This window comes from Apis cerana, linkage group LG5, assembly GCF_029169275.1.
Source record: "Apis cerana isolate GH-2021 linkage group LG5, AcerK_1.0, whole genome shotgun sequence".
NCBI classification, from domain to species: domain Eukaryota; kingdom Metazoa; phylum Arthropoda; class Insecta; order Hymenoptera; family Apidae; genus Apis; species Apis cerana.
The window spans coordinates 10451263-10468634 of NC_083856.1; the positions used below are offsets into that span (position 1 = coordinate 10451263).

A 17372-nucleotide genomic window follows, 5' to 3' on the forward strand; every position below is an offset into this window, starting at 1 on the left:
ACGACAAAAGAGACGTAAGAAGGATATTTGCGCGCGTGCCAGGGAGGAGTACATATCGCGAGAACTGGACGGATCAAGGAATGGCGGGACCACACGGGGCCTTTTACGGCCGCGACCCGTCCACGGCTAACAATGTTTGTTATACGCGGAGACGTACGTCGCGGAATGTACGCATTATATCATTACGCATTATTACCCATTACATACCTCGTTACGCCGTGTGTATCGTGTATTATGCCGCCAAGAAAAAACTCTGGGATTTCTGTGGACCGGTGATGGGACTGACTCGCGGGACCATTACCATGCAACCTGCGAGAATCTTCGTATACCCGCGTAATACATGGCGAGGGATATCTAATTGTATAGTAAATAACCTTGGTAAATTACGCGTATAACGCCGGATAAGGGACGCGATTGTGCGCCACCTATCGCGACACCGCGTCAATCTCCGCCATTGTCGCGAGTACATTCGAGCGCGCGATCATAGCAAACGCTATGCCGAGTTATGCTGTTCCCTCTTTCTCTCTTCCTTAGAATGGAAATTTCGAGGGTTAGGTTAGCTATTTTCGAGAATGTTTCTCGCGGAATTAATCGAGGTATATGATTCTTGGTTGAATTTGAGAAGATAGATTTTTCTACGTTGTAGCAATTGCGGATAACTGTGCAAAAGAGATTAGGGATTTTTATGGAGATAAGATGATAACGAGATAATGATATCGTAGATAAATTGTTACAAAGATCGGAAAAAAGAAAAAGTTTTTAACAGAGAAGTGGTGCGAAAACAAATCGATTTAATTAATACGATAAATCCAAGACGCGTCGATAATTCGAAATTTATCTCCCGATAAATAATTCATATCTACGGTTCGATCGTAAACCGATCTCTTGGAAAAAATCCTCTTGAAAAAGAGATAACGAAAATCATAATGCATCATCGTCATTCGTGATGATTCGTGAATTCGAGTTAAAATTCGACACGAAGAGTCGTGTATAGATTAATAATCGTGCATAGATTGCTCGCGAAAAAGACGATTCCGCCAAGTGAAGTGTCGAAAGAACCGGACGTAACCCGGAACAGACAGGGGTTGCGCAACCCGTACGAAACCTTCCAGCGTAACATTGACTTTTTCAAGTGTAATTGCCTCTCGCGCGCTCCGATTACTAATCGACGCGGCCGGTGAACGTGACACACATTCGATTTTAACCTCGCCGCCAGCCGCACCGGGCCATTGTCCGCTCCGAGCGAGAGAGAGAGAGAGGAAAAAACCGCGGGAAAATCGCTGGTGGAAAGAAAGAAGCGTTTCGAGACGGAAGAGAAAAGGAGAGAGGAAACGAATGCACTCTGGAAGGTAAGAAAAAAGGAAAGAAAATGATACGTTTAGCCTTCGAGCAAGGAACGATTCCAATTGAGTCATACGTGGATTATTACTTTTTTTTTGTTGCTATCTAGAAAAGAATTCTGCAAAGCTAAAAAAAATGGCATGTACAGGCTTCGATCAATGCGGATAATTTGGATTGAGTTGTACGTGGTGTTATTACTTTCCTCTCGTTTGAAAAGAAGAAAAGGAAAGGAAAGGAAAGATTATTTTTCTTGCGATCAAATTTCGAACGAAATTTATAAATATCCGTTCGATGATCGGTGAAAAATGTTTTTCTCTCCCCGAGAAGTAACGTTAGAAACAGTTGCGTGAAATTGTCCGGGAATTTGGCTCAAAGGGATACGAAATCGAGAAGGTGTAGTTTATATGAAAATAGGGATGTAGATATTATGTTAGATAGCATTTTGAATACGTTACGTGATTCCGTTCTGTAGCGGAGACACGCTTCGAGCGGTGCACCGCAAGGGAGGCAACGTTACGAGGATCCGGATTTGCAAACCAGTTCGTCCGAGTATTAACAGTTAATAATAGTAACGCGTAATTGCGATATTCTAATATCGGGCGTGGATCGAGAGAGAAAAATGCGAATAACACGTCGAGTTTGTAACAGCTGCTCGGATCGAACAATATGGCTTGACGCGATATATTACTATAATAATTAGCTTCATCTTTGATCGGTGCAAGAGACGATTCATTATTCAACAAAGCTGTAACGTGTTAATATAATGAGACAGCAAAATTATACGTCTCGTTCGATCATGCGAATATACACACTTTCTTTCTTCTATTAAATCTTGGAAATTTTGGATACTCAGATATTCGAATATCTTCAAGAGTTATTAAAGAAAGGATAAAAAAATTCAAGCAATTCGAGCGTGGAGATATAAAGAGAAATAAGAATTCAAAAAATATCTCGAAAAATAGGGGGTTCGACGAATCAAATATGTATTGGATATTTTCAAAAAATTGGCAATTCGTAGACCAGTGTTCTAAAACTGTACACGCAAACTCGGCTGCCCGAGAATTTATGTACTCGCGAATCAAGGTACCGGAGAACACGGATATTCGAGAACACAGGTACCCTAGAATGCAGGCATTCAAGGGTATAAATTTCGACGACGATCAACACGTTCCTCCTCCGTTCGTAGGACGAACCGCTAACGGTAAGGGATTAGCGAGAAAAAGGGCAAAAAGACGGGAGACGAAGAAGAGAAAAACGACTTGCCAGTCTCGATTTACGATCATCTCGTGGGAGAAGTCTCTGCCCCTTTGACCGCCATTTTTTTAAGATGACGCTAACAAATGGAGCGCATAGAATGTTTCGGAGCCCATCAACTCGGAAGGGGAACTCGGAGGGGTCGGCTTTGAAACGTACATGAATCACGATGAACGAAAAGATTGCCGCACGTTTCGTGGAAGAGGACGAACACAACGATTGCGAAGAAAGTTTTTTTCTTTTTAACGACGATTCGACATTGTAAACAATGGAGCGTGCGCCTCTCCTCGGGCCACGGAACGATCCTAATCGTGAAACGTGGAAACTGTGGTGTAGCGATAATCGTACGAATGATATTGTGTTGCTTAAGTATGGTCTATATTGCGAATGATAACCTTGGTCTCCAGAAATGGGACGCCATTTGTCCGACCACGAAATAAATAAACTTTAACCGTTTAATCGTTCCGATATCGGTTTGATTCTTTTACGGACTAATATCGGTATAACCGTGTAATTACGAATCCGTCTACCGTACGACGATCTTTAATAGATCGAGTGGCAAAAACACTCGATCGGTTTCCAGGACGTACAATCACTCAGCCTCGGACAAGGTATCAACCGTTTTCTCGATCGGACATGGAGAGTTCCGTTACCCTATTAATTCGCCAAAAATTCCGAGAAACCCGATGAAGCAACCTGGCCCTCCGGGACATAAGGTCCACTGGACACGTCGCTACGAAAAGGATATCCAACTAAAATTTCCACTCACCTGCTCCCACTGCCTCCGATCCAGAACGTGGTGAACGACGGTCGCCGTGAGGCACGTCCGCTTGCAAACTAATTTTTGTTTTCCCCACTGGTAACTCCACTATGGCACTGTATTACTGTATGTGTACTATACGTATCTAACTCGTACAAGTATATACCGTAGATACCGGGCGTATGTTCCCGAGATCACGAAAAGGGGATGCGTTCGCGAGCCGAGGCGACGAATACGAGAAAATCACGTGAAACCACCGTTTCGTATTTCAATGTGCGCCGGACGGAAAAATGTCGAAAAAAGACGAGATAACCGGCGGAGAGAAAAGGAGAGTGACGACTGGCCCTGCTCTGACACAGATCACTGACCAATTCCGCTGGAGGACTGACGCGATACTGACTCGACATCGCATCTGGCGAGGAGCGCGACAACCGGCTTCGCGGCGTTCGGCCAACTTCGACCAACTTCGGCACCGTTCGCCACTCGAACCTGTGGCTACGGATTTGTACGCGTATTCAACGAACGCGCGTCCCTACGCGATCGTAACAGTGTGTGCGTACAAGGTACTAGGTATAGTACATCAAGGTAAGTAACGTGTACGAAGGTATAGGTACGCCCACGCAATTTAGGCCCCTGACGATAATGAAGAACTCGGCTGTACCTTACGTGAGCGTGCATTATGGCCGCGTTCGCGCGTTGATACCGCCTCGCGGAACGTGCGCATTTCGATGTGCGCACTTCGGTGGTGTGCGTGCGCACACCATGGAATTCGAGGAGCGATAACGTTGCAATTTTTGGCAAGGATAACGTTAATCGTACAAACATTTCTTCGATCGTACGTTTGCTTCTGTGAAAACGGTAGGTTTAGATCGCTATTATCGATAGCATTGCTCGGAGAGAGAGATACGCCGGAGGATGGATGGAAATGTAATACGACGAAAAGTCACGTTAATTGCGGCATTATTGCATTAACCCTATTTTTTTGTGCTTCGTTTCACGTTACGTTAAGTGTATTACCTTGTAGAAATATTGCCGCGTATCGGTATCGGGCCTTTCTTTCCTATGGGTAGAAACTGGTTTCACGTTTTGCACACGCGTTCACTAATAAAATCGCGACAGCCGCGAGCGATAATCGCCAATAACCGCGCTCGACTTTTCGATTCGAACTAATTTTCGATACGTATGAAAATGCGTGGCGCGGTGATCGATGTTCACACCAGCCCCCTCTATCGGTCGTTCGGCGAATCGTAAACCAGCGAATATTATATATATTTAAAAACGCGTATCTCATCTGCAACTTTATCAACCCTATCCAAATATATACGAAACGATACTCGTATTTGTTCCATCGATCCTCGAATTGGTGAACAAAAATAATCTTCTTACATCTAATGTAACGCTCCGCGTTAATTTGTCGTGGAAGATGTAACGAGCACACGAGCGGGAGTACGTACAAGTTACGCGGGTACGTTACCGCATCTTACGCGTAACATACTGCAAACAACCAGTCCGACCGAGAGTTGAAAGAGAAAGAGAGAGAGAAAAAAAAGATCGGATGTCGCTTTGGAGGATCTTTAGACACGCATATACGAACGAGTCGACGAGAGACGCGCGCGTTACCCGGCAGGTTTAATTATAAGTAATCCCGCGTCCTCGGTGAATTTAATGCGCATGACCATGGATCGAAGAGGCAAGGATTTAAAGCCGTGTTGCCGGGCCCGTTATGAAAAACCGACATTACGGCTGATGATACGGACTCGCATACGGCGAGTGCCACGTTTCTGAATAGCGGAGGCGGAGGAAGAGCGCGCGGTAGAAAGAAAGGGGAGGAGGAGGGGGAGGAAAGGAAAAAGAGATAAATAAAAAAAAAAAAAAAGGAAGAGGGATCCATACGCGGCGAAGCAACACGCTAAACAGTACATTTGCAATCATGAGGGTTGGCGGATATGTAAATGCACGTGAGACATTGATCACGCACACAAGGTGCACCATGCCGCGCGGGTGTTCGCGTAAATCCTCCTTGTTTTTCCGCCAAGGGAATAACGAATGAACGCCAGCAGATTCCAGGAGAGTTCGGCCCTCCCTCCCTCCCTCGCCCCCCCCCCCCTCTCGCGCACAATTAAAACGAGAAACACGAGGACAAGGTGGAAAAGCGTTGCGATGTAAGACACGTTTCGCGAATATATCAGACTACGTAGCGAAATTCTGCCGAGGTCTTCTGGTCGAAACCGGCTTCCTTAATGAGAATCCTATTTCTTTTTCTCCTTCCCTCCCTCCTCGGATACTTTAATTGCCCGTAACCTCCCCTTCTCGCCCTTTATACCGATCCTTTCTCGCTTGCTTTTAACGCCCTTTATTTGTTTTGCATCGATCCACGCGCATTCCCCGGGCTTTATTACCGATCAACCACTCCAAGAATTTACAATCCGGTGCGTGTAAAGCGTTCCGAACGAAATAAGTGGAGAAAATTTAAGGACCGAGCATTCTCCAGCATTATCGAAACACCCTATATATATATATATATATATATAATGGAATCCAGGGAAATAAAGAAGACAAAAGAGGGGAATGGGAAGGAGGAGAGAGTATTAATTACGTAATAACGAATCCATTTGAGAGACCAACCCGGTTATTACGCGATAACGAGAATCTATGTGGAATTTAACCTCCAACTTCCGTTCCAGGTTCGCACGGGACAACCGTGTCTCCGGTTATGAATCAGGTCGAAACGTTTTCCCTGCGGTGCAGAAACGACGAGACGATGAACCGCGAGGCCGGAGAATCGTGAGATAATTATGGAAATGAATTTCGATCGTTAGGGAGGCGTGGACGCTGACGTCCTCTGTGACACGACCTGCCCTCGACCGAGCGTACCACCATCATTTTCCCTACAATTTTCGTGCCTGCGTGTAAACACACCGAACGGTATATTATATCGTATTACCACGTTCCTCTATCCCTGGCCAACGAACTCCAGGCGAAACAACCTTTTCGAAACGATCAACATGGTTCCCTGTTTAATTAGAATCCAAGCGCGACGACAATTTGCACCGAGAACTTTTTCCTTCTTCCTTCCTTCCTTTCTTATCTATCGTCCGAGGTGTGTTTAAATCTTTGCTCAACAGGTTGCACGCAGTATTGTACGTAAGCTCGTGATAAAGTTTAAAATTTGTAAATTTTTAGTTTCGCAAGAGAGGCGCGATTAATCTCCCTTCATTTTTTCTCTCCTCGCTGGGATTAAGCGTAAGAGAAAAAAGAGAGGAAACATTGATTTCCCCCGTCAATTTGTTATCGTGTTTCGTTACAGGTGACGGGCGGCCTCGAAATTCTAAGTGGTCGATTTTCAGAGAACACGCTCGATTCGTCCGCTTAATTACGCATAAACGTCGTTAAGATATCCTAATCGGCCGGGGAGGAGAGAGACGTTGGGCCGATTGGTGAAAATTGCTCGATCGAGGCGAATTCAGAGACATCTAGGACGGACCATTTAACGGGAAACGGCTCGAGGCTTTAACGTGTCGGATCGGGTCCGGGTTTCGAGTCGTTAAAAGCACGGTGAATAAATTACGCGTGCAATATCCTATCTTGGACGGAGCCGGAGTAATTATGGATCTCCTTCCAACGAAACGAGTGAATATGTCTCGCGGATGGGATAGAAAGAAAGGGGAAAGGCGCTCGTCAGCCGGGCTGGATGGAAATACCGCTTCCAGGCCGCGTAAAAGTCGTACAAATGAATTGGAAGTTGTTACATTCCGTGTGAAAAATCCATACGTGATTACGAGTCGCGTACGAGTAGCATGGGGAGGATCACGGAATGGATCTGCCTCGTCTCCGCTTCATTAGCTCCTCGCTTCTTTTATCACGTGTCTTCGAGATATATTTCTCGAAAATAGTCGGGGAACATACAGGCGTTGTACATCGATTTCAGATCGCCAGGATCCTGTGTCAAATTGTAACCGATCGACACGAATTCCTAAATAGAGATTATCTCTCGGAACAAGTTTGGTATAGCAAGATTCGATACGGTAGGGATCGTATCTTGGAACGAAGCGTTTTACATATAATTTTCATAATATCAATTTTTTCCTTTTCGAATCGTAACATAAACAAAATTTATCGTATAATTATTATGTAAATTGTCGCGTAAATGCCACGGTGAATAAAGATCAAGGACTAGTAACAAGAATCGCGTATTTATTTCTTCCATGATAGAAATTGGATCTAATCTAACTAATCTAAAATTTCGAATAAACTTCATTCGTATGTTATATTTCGCTTATTCGATGCTTTCAATGATGAATCGAAATAATTTTCTTTACAACTGTGAAAAGGATGAACGAAAGAATATGCCATTGGAGAAAGTAGCTAAAAATTTCTTAACTGTTACAATCGATACTACTTTTCGTATAATCTCGGCCGTTTGCCGCTACGATACTTTCCAATTATTATTATTACGTTTCGAACGCGATAAATTATCGAAAAGTAGCTATTAAATCTTGCCCATCACCCGACGCCTACAAGTCTCGCGGCTGCGGTCCTTGCCACGATGCGCCACTTTTAGGCCGTTGTTAGAACTTACACACATCGATTTTAATCCCGTTATGGTCGCCGTGTTTTTCCAACCGACGCGGTGCACGTACATGCGCGCGCGTGTATGTATCTGCGCATGCGTGCGTGTGTCGGCCAGCCATTCCGCCTATATCTGATCTTTAGCGTCGTCATTACCGTAATTGCGGTTAATCGTGTTTGCAATTTTCTTTCGTACCCACGTGATCCGCGCGCGGCCTCCGCCTTCAACTTCTTCGCCGCCCCGGCCGACGTATGGTTAATTCATGCTGCCAATTAGAATAGTAATTCCGTTTCATCCTCCGCTTCCACACCGAGCGAACAACCCGATCCTCCGCCGTGTTCCGTGCCATGGCCTTGGCATTGTGACCCATAAATAGCAATGGAAATTGAAATAAACCACGTTCCTCCTCTAATATTCGTCTTCTCCGTTTACTGAAATCCCCCAAGAAGAATGAAATTTCCGTGCATTTTATTCTTCGATGGTTTCTTTTTTTTTTTTATTCGCCCATTTATTCGTTAAGCATTTCGTCAACTTTTCAGAAATGCTTATCGTTATACGAGCACGTACGAAGAAAAAGTCATTCGAGATTTTAATTTCGTTCGAAAAAGGGATCGATGCACGGGGGAGAAAAAAAGGAGGGGTGAATGATAAAATCTTCGGTTTCGCGTTATCACCTGCCACAGAAACTTGGCACCGCTCGCTTCAATGGCTTCCTAACAGTGTACAACGCCACGAGAAACCTGTTTGTCATGTACCTCGTTCTCTGGATAATATTAACAGCGTTCTGTTGCTCGAAACGTACCGGCTTAAAGGAAATCGTGTTTCTCGCCGATATTACGCGCCGGACAATAAAACTTCCTTCCTCTTCCCATCACGTGACCCGTGATTCTCCCTCTCCTTTCGAAATCACCAGTTACGAGCAGCGATTAATCCGTGGAAAAAAAAGAAAAAAGGGAAACGATGTCGCGTTATCGAAAACGCTTGGACAATTCCGTCCCCATTTCGTGGTAATTTCGACGACGAACGAAACGTGCGTACCGATTCGATAAGGAGGGAAATGTTTATGCGTCCAAACGACGATACTTATCAGACGCCTTCCAACGCGTATTCCCCCCCTCTTCTGAGTAATATCTTTTAATCGCGACAAAATTCTATTATTACGCGTGTTAAATCGATAAACGAGATAAGAGTATTCCGTTACGATTTCCTCGATTCTTTCCAATTGTAAGAAAAAAAAAAAAAGAAAATTAAAGATATCGTGATTCCACGTATACGCGATAATTGTATCGGCATATCGAGGATCAGACTCGTATTCTTTCCAAAAAAAAGAGAAAACTGTTATTCCATCCTCGATCTTTCGACGCGATAGAAATAACAAATAAAAGTTAAAAGCAGGAGTTCACTTCCCGTTCGTTCGATGTCGTTTGTCACGTCCTTTCCCCTCCTCCCTTACTTTTCTTCCCTCGAGGATTTTTTTTAAACGTCATCAACGCCAGAACCCCCGTTACCACGCGCTCCTGACACGCTACGCCTGCCGGTCCCCTACCAGCAGATCCAGCCTCGCATAATTTTCACCGCGGAAGATGTATGAATGTTTAGACCCGGCAATGTTCGCCGGGTCAAAGTACGGGTTCGTGGAGGAGGAGAGAGAGAGGGGAGACGCGTGTATATCTGATCGTACGATTTCAACCACCAAGAACCAGTGGAACCAGCCGATGAATTGTTGGATCGTAAAAGTGTATCCGATTCCCGTAGGAGGTCCCGCTATGTAAATGGAATTTCCGATGGAAAGTTCCCTTTTTCAAAACCCCTTTCTCGCGCTTCACACGCGCCCGTTTCGCGAAAAGTTTCAAGAAAACGATTTCAACGTATGAAAATTATAATTTGTCAATTTTGATGAAGTCTGTCGTATTCGCGTGTTATTGTATTTCGATGATGGAGTAATTATTGAGATTCATCCTCAGGTTTGCCAGTAACGCGAATGAAACGTCGTTTATTATTTTCTCCTCTATTATCAATTTCTTAACGAATGGAAACAATTTCGTTATTTAAAAACGGATAAATCAAAATCTTCGCTCCAACTAATTTCATTATCCCATGCTTACGAAACTCGAAAACTTTGAAAATAATATTCTAACGATTCGACGGTATAAGATTACAATAAAGTAAGGAGCTTAAATCTATTGTAAAAAAATTATATTCTAAATAAATATTTCCGAATTGATTTCGATGTTTTCGAGGATATTTTTTTCTTCTTTCTCTCTTAGAAAAAGAAATATCGATATCCGGAGAACAAGTGGCGGATAATAAGATCAGAGAAACCCCGTCAAATCTCTTATCGAACCCGTGGAAAGTGGCAGAAACTCGTAAATTTCCCAATCGCTTCCACTGAAATTCTCGAATCGACCATTCTCCCTGCCCCCAAAGCAGACAACGCGCGGTGGAAAAAGAGGGGAAACGAGGTATTGACCCGTTCAACAGGTGGCTGCGCGTCACACGTGGAAAATGATAAATGGGGAATTTCTATTCCACGCATCCCAGAGGAGGAGGACTCTGTATCGAAGGACGTATTTGTTTGTTTATTTATTTATTTATGCAACGAATTAAAGCATCGACATCAATCACGCCTCCTCGTTTCCTCCATTTTCTCCTCCTCCTTTTTTCCCCCGCGGAAATTTGTTCAACGATGACGCGTGCGCGCGCTGATCGCTAATTCCCTAACGAGAATTCTCTTGCATTTTATATTGCAACTATTACAGCGAGTTGTTAAGAAGCTCGATACCGTAGGAGATAAGGCAGCACGAACGAGATTTCAATCTTCTCGAGATGGGCTTTTAAACGCGTTTCGAAAATTCATTCGAGCTTGCTCGCACTGAGAGAGACATTAAAAATTACCCGTCTTTCATCAGTTTATTCGATTCTCCAATTAAAAGACAATTTATTATTCTACGATATACTTTGTATACATTCTGCAGCAATTTAAATTTTACTTCATGCAGCGGAATATTAAAATTATATTCGATAGGCCATGTTAAACAGGTGAATAATCTTACTTTCCTTTAAGTTATATAATTAAAATAATTTCAGTTTAAGATATACTCTTATTACTGATTTAATCATATATAAATACATATACGTACATATTACTTGGTCGATATTTGTTATTTCGGAAAGATTCGATAACCGCGACGTCCTATTGCTTTTTTGCCGAAAATAATCTAAATTCCAGGGTGGTCGTTTCCAAGAGAGCAGCTCCGGAAGTTCAATGCGAACGTAAGATCCGTCGTTACGCTTTATTTGCGCAGAGCCGAGCCGGCAATCTCATCGACATCCTACACTTAATTAAAGAAAAAGAGTTATCCTCGCGTATTACCACGAAGTAGCAACGTTCCCACCGCGATTCGATATCGTGAATACCAGAGATCGCCTCCCTCTCTCTTCTCCTCTTCATCTTCTTTTCGCGTAAATTCATCTTCCAACGCTCAATTGCGATCACGTCCACGCATACCAGACGCGTATTTGCATCTCCTTCGGGAGAAGAGGCGACCGAGTTACGGGAAAAATAGGGATGGAAGGATAAATGGACGGGTCTCCCCCTTTGGGATATTTTTATTTATCGATATTCTTTTCGAGGCGAACGGCGGACGATCAACGATAAAGCCATTTCAATCAGAGGAACATCATTGATAATCAAACGCGGTAGGACCGCAGCGTCACGCAATCTACGTCGGCTGCGGAGGCTAGAACGCCGATGATAGGGAACGACAGGCGTCGCGGCTTTCCACTCGGAATATTCACCGTTGTTGAAAAACGAAAACTCACGAGTACGGATGTGTGCGTATATACGAAAGTAACGTGCTATATTTCGAATACCAAAGGGCTAATATAGGAGTAGTATAGGTGTAACAGGTTTTTCGATCGTGCCCCATAATTTACCAATTTCTGCTATCACGAGCAGAGTAATGATTCGTTTTATTAACGATGATCTACGGTTATCGATGCATCCCTTTTGTGTTTTCGTAAGTTTGTACAGGATTCTTTCTCTCTCTCTTGTTCCTCGAATCGTTGTCGTTTCGAGTCGTCAACACGCCGGGATTCGATCGATATTCAAAGACATTAAATATTTCTCCAAAAGATTTTAAAAATCCTTTCCAATGAAACGCATTTTTGGAATCGAGTCGTAATTTCGATCGAAATTTAAGGATTCTTGTTTTTCTTTCGAGATTTTAAGAGATTTTGAAAATCCATCTTTTCGAACGAACCTACGAAATATATTTTTAGAATCGAGTCATAATTTCGATCGAAATTCAAAGATTTTAAGAGATTTTGAAAATCCACCTTTTCGAACGAACCTACGAAATATATTTTTAGAATCGAGTCGTAAGAGGATTCGATCGAAATTCAAAGATTTTAATTATATCTAGAATCGAGTCGATCGAAATTCAAGGATTCTTGTTTTTCTCCCAAGAATTTAAGATTTTAAGAGATTTTGAAAATTCATCTTTTCGAACGAACCTACGAAATGTATTTTTAGAATCGAGTCATAATTTCGATCGAAATTTAAAGATTCTTGTTTTTCTCCCAAGAATTTAAGAGATTTTGAAAATCCACCTTTTCGAACGAACCAACGAAATATATTTTTAGAATCGAATCGTAAGAGGATTCGATCGAAATTCAAAGATTTTAAGATTTTAAGAGATTTTGAAAATTCATCTTTTCGAACCAACGAAACGTATATCTAAAATCGTAACACGCAAGGATTCGATCGATATTCAAGAATTTCTATTTTTCTCTCAAATTAGACACCCCCCATCCTTCAAATCGAATCCTTCCAATTTCCAATTTCGCATTGAAACGTATCCTGGCAACAATCATACTCTCGAAAACCCCTCTCCTTTTCCCCTCCTTCCCTTAAGTGTTTAATTTCGCAGCCGATCTGCCTCGTAACCGCGCCTAACTAACTAAGACCGAAGCGTTTCCGCGAGCGAATCGCGGGGCAGAGAGGGGGAGAGAGAAAAAAATACACGCTGTCAGGTCATCGACGTCCCATCGATCTCTCTTACCTCTTCCTCCACTCGCCAGACACCATATTGTTGGCGTTCCCGGTGTTCGCCTCTGTAATTACTAATTACAGAGGCCGACAGAAGTCACGGCTCCGGAAGCGAGTCTTGTCCGCCGCGACTCTTCCATCCCCCCTCGCCCCGTTCCTCCTCTTCCTAGGAGAGGAGCAACATTTAATATCCCCCCGGGGAGAATTGTCCAATAAAGCCGAGTCATTGATTGGCAAGACTGGTCGGTGGAAAAGCTGGTGTTTGTTGGTTCACAACAAACGGCCGGGTAAATCTTGGCCTCGATTAAATTTCCTCGCCGCGTACCACCAAGGACGCTATTCATCGTCGCGGGAAGGAAGGGAGGGGGATAGATTAATAAAGTGGAAGGGGGTGAAATACGGTGCCTCGTAGGCATTTCGAAAGGGTTCTTGGAATTTTGGGTCTCTTCGATCTCTTCGCCGAGTTTGAATCGAGGAGGAGAATATATATATTTCGAGTAAAGGCTTCTTCGAATCTTGGATCTTTTCGATCTCTTCGTCGAGTTTGAATTCGATCGAGGAGGAGAATAAGTTCTATATATTTCGAATAGAAGGTTTCTTCGAATCTTGGATCTTTTCGAGTTTGCGTGATCGAAGAGGAGAATAAGTTATATATAGAATAAGTTAGAATAGAATAGAATAGAATAAGTTCTACAGATTTCGAATAGAAGGTTTTTTCGAACCTTGGATCTTTTCGTCGAGTTTGAATGCGATCGAGGAGGAGAATAAATTCTACAGATTTCGAGTAGAAGGTGGATTTTTTCACCGAGTTTGAATCGAGGAGGAGAATAAATTCTATATATTTAAGAGTAAAGGGTTTCTTCGAATGTTGGATCTTTTCACCGAGTTTGAATCGAGGAGGAGAATAAATTCTATATATTTGGAGTAGAAGGTTTCTTCGAATCTTGGATCTTTTCGATTTGCATGATCGAGGAGGAGAATAAGTTAAAATAGAATAGAATAGAATAAGTTATATATATTTCAAGTAGAAGGTTTCTTCGAATCTTGGATCTTTTCACCGAGTTTGAATCGAGGAGAAGAATAACTTCTATATATTTCGACTTTTTTCGAATCTTGGATCTTTCTATAATTCTATATATTTAAGAGTAAAGGGCTTCTTCGAATGTTGCATCTTTTCGCCGAGTTTGAATCGAGGAGGGGAATAAATTCTGTAGATTTCAAGGTTTAATTTATAATAGATTCGGATAAGAACTTTCTTTCAGAATGGAAAGAAAATAGAACGTTCAAAAGAAGGTTTGAAATCGATTAATCAAGAAAAATGGGAAAAATAGAATATTTCTTTCTAACGAAATAAGTTTCCCTCCACTTTCGAATCGAATTATTTTCCATGATTTTAAAAAAACCACTTTCGTGTCGTTTAAGACGAAACTAGCGAGGAATTGCGCAAAATGAAAGGAACTTCGCCACGTTCCTTTTTCCCTGCCGATCTATCCAGCTCCACAGCTTCCATATCTTATCGATACGGGGCACGGAACACACCTAAGCGCAAGAAGATCGATCGGTGAATAGGCGAGCTAAATGGCCGAATGAATAACGGGCCAGCGTGGAGCGTGAAGAAGATAATTGAATGAGAAACGGGGATTTTTATCGCGCCACGCGGATGTTGCGCGTCTATCAAACCGGAATGAAAGCAGCAGGTCTCTCTCTTTCTTCCCCTCCCCCCTTTTTTCCTTTCCCCCTTTCCTTTTTAGTCGGTCCACACTCGGCTGCGATAGGATCCCGATAGGAGGTCGAGCATTCGCGATACACGTTTCACGAGATTTATGTAATATCGGCCAATGGACAAGGAGTAACTTTGCTCTCGGTTTTGCTCGCCGTGCTACGTGGGTCGCCGATCGGTGCTGCGACCGTACTTTCGCTGTCGATGCTTCGACCGTGCGTGTAGAAAGCTCCATTTACCGCGAAAACGTGTCAAAACCTTTTTTTTTTCTTCTTTCTTTGCGAGAAACAGGGAGAGAGAATATATATATATATATCCGCATTCCCAACCTTGACACGTCGTGAATCCTTTTGAAACTCGACACCGTAAATTCGTGACACGGTCCTTTCTCTTTAATCCTTACGCCGAATCCGTAAGCCGATTTCAGCCGATTCGATGCGCCAGCATATATAATTATCCCAAACCTCTCTGAGCTTTGGATCAAAGCGTTTAAAATTGATTTGATTTCTACAAAAAAAATATATTCTTGTAATTTTATACGTATCCGATTCACGAAAGCGAATATTTATCGGAATCGGAGGATTGTTATTTTAATTATCATCCAGGCATCTCATTATTTCGTCAAAATTCTTGCCTTCCATTCGTTTTCTATGTTCCAACGTGCAAGAATATTATAATATCCGAACATCTCACTGTCCAGATATTCCTCATTCGTATATTCCAACGTTCAGATATTTCGTTATTTTTCGATTCACTATTCTATGCTCTAATTTGCAAGAATATTACAATTATTCAAACATCTCACTGTCCAGACATTCCTTATCTGTGCATTCCAATGTTCAGATAATTCGTTATACAAATATTTCATATCTGATTCACAAACTTTTCATTATTCCACGTTCCAATGCGAGGATATTACAATATCCAAACATCTCACTGTCCAGATATTCTTCATCCATATGTTCCAACCTTCAGATATCTCGTTATAAATAATAAATATTTCATATCTGATTCACCAATTTTTCGATTCACTATTCTATATTCTAATCTGCAAGGATATCACAATATCCAAATATCCTTATCCATACGTTCAGATATTTCGTTATACAAATTTTTCGATTCACTATTCTAATATTCTAATTTGCAAGGATATAACAATATCAAAATATCCATACGTTTCGTTGTACAAATATTTCATATCTGATTTATAAATTTTTCAATTCTATATTCTATATTCTATTTTATATTCTAATCTGCAAAGATATTACAATATCCAAATATCCATACGTTCCAACGTTCAGATATTTCGTTATACAAATTTTTCGATGCACTATTCTACGTTCTAATGCAAGGATATTACAATATCCAAATGTCCATACGTTCAGACAGATAATTCGTTATACAAATATTTCATATCTGATTCACAAACTTTTCATTATTCCACGTTCCAATGCGAGGATATTACAATATCCAAACATCTCACTGTCCAGATATTCTTCATCCATATGTTCCAACCTTCAGATATCTCGTTATAAATAATAAATATTTCATATCTGATTCACAAACTTTTCGATTCACTATTTTATATTCTAATCTGCAAGGATATTACAATATCTAAATATCCATACGTTCCAACATTCAGACATTTCGTTATACAAATATTTCATATCTGATTTACAAATTTTTCGATTCATTATTCTAATCTGCAAGGATATTACAATATCTAAATATCCATACGTTCCAACGTTCAGATATTTCGTTATACAAATTTTTCGATGCACTATTCTACGTTCTAATGCAAGGATATTACAATATCCAAATGTCCATACGTTCAGACATTTCGTTATACAAATATTTCATATCTGATTCACAAATTTTTCGATTCACTATTCTATATTCTAATTTGCAATACAATATCCAAATATCCTTATCCATACGTTCCAATATTTCGTTATACAAATTTTTCGATGCACTATTCTACGTTCTAATGCAAGGATATTACAAATATCCATACGTTCAGACATTTCGTTATGCAAATATTTCATGCCTGATCCAAATCCAAACCTTTCGATCCCCATTGTGCAAGGATATCACAACACCCAAACATCCCGCTATTCAAATATTCCCCATCCATACGCGCAGACATTTCGTTATTTCATCAGAATATTTCAATTCATTGTTCCAAACTTAAATATCAATATCCGGAAATCACTTTTCCACCCTTATTAAAAAGAAAAGAAAAAAAAACCTGTTAATAAATTAAACCCGATAGCGAGGAACGCAGCGAGGAGGAAGAGAGTTGAAACACGAAGGAACGTTATCGACGGCGCGTAGCAAAGGAATGCACCGTGCACCATGACCGTAAACCTAATGGTTTCTGTCATTATACGAACCACTAATTATCGGGGAGATTGATGGGGACTTGGCTGACTATTAAGTGGCCGCAAATGATACGCGGCTGCCCGATCCCGGCTAACGTACAAATTAGAAACGGATAGAAAATACCGATCGTTAAAGTTTAGACCCGATTTATTCCGATTCGAGCACACGGTCGCATAACTTGGCGCGATACGCGTTTCACGAGTACGAATCTTTGTTTAATTAAGTTTTCTTTACTCGCGAGGCGAGTAATTCGAAGAGAATTCTTGATCCGAAAGGTTCAAGCAAGCAAGCCTCT

The 17372-nt window shown here is 41.7% G+C and overlaps 1 protein-coding gene across 7 annotated transcripts in view; it reads right to left on the reverse strand.

Annotated features, from left to right (window-relative positions):
- Positions 1-5354, reverse strand: part of LOC107995596 (uncharacterized) — a 162841-nt gene extending 157487 nt beyond the window's left edge. For 3 of the 7 annotated variants that reach the window (XM_062075131.1, XM_062075130.1, XM_062075127.1), the window contains exon 1: positions 3365-4337. The gene's annotated coding sequence lies outside the window, so the exon portion shown is untranslated. Of the gene's footprint in view, positions 1-207 lie in introns of all 7 variants that reach the window. The other 4 variants (XM_062075132.1, XM_062075128.1, XR_009829748.1 and 1 more) reach the window with 3 other exon arrangements.
- Between the last annotated feature and the right edge of the window lie 12018 nt (positions 5355-17372).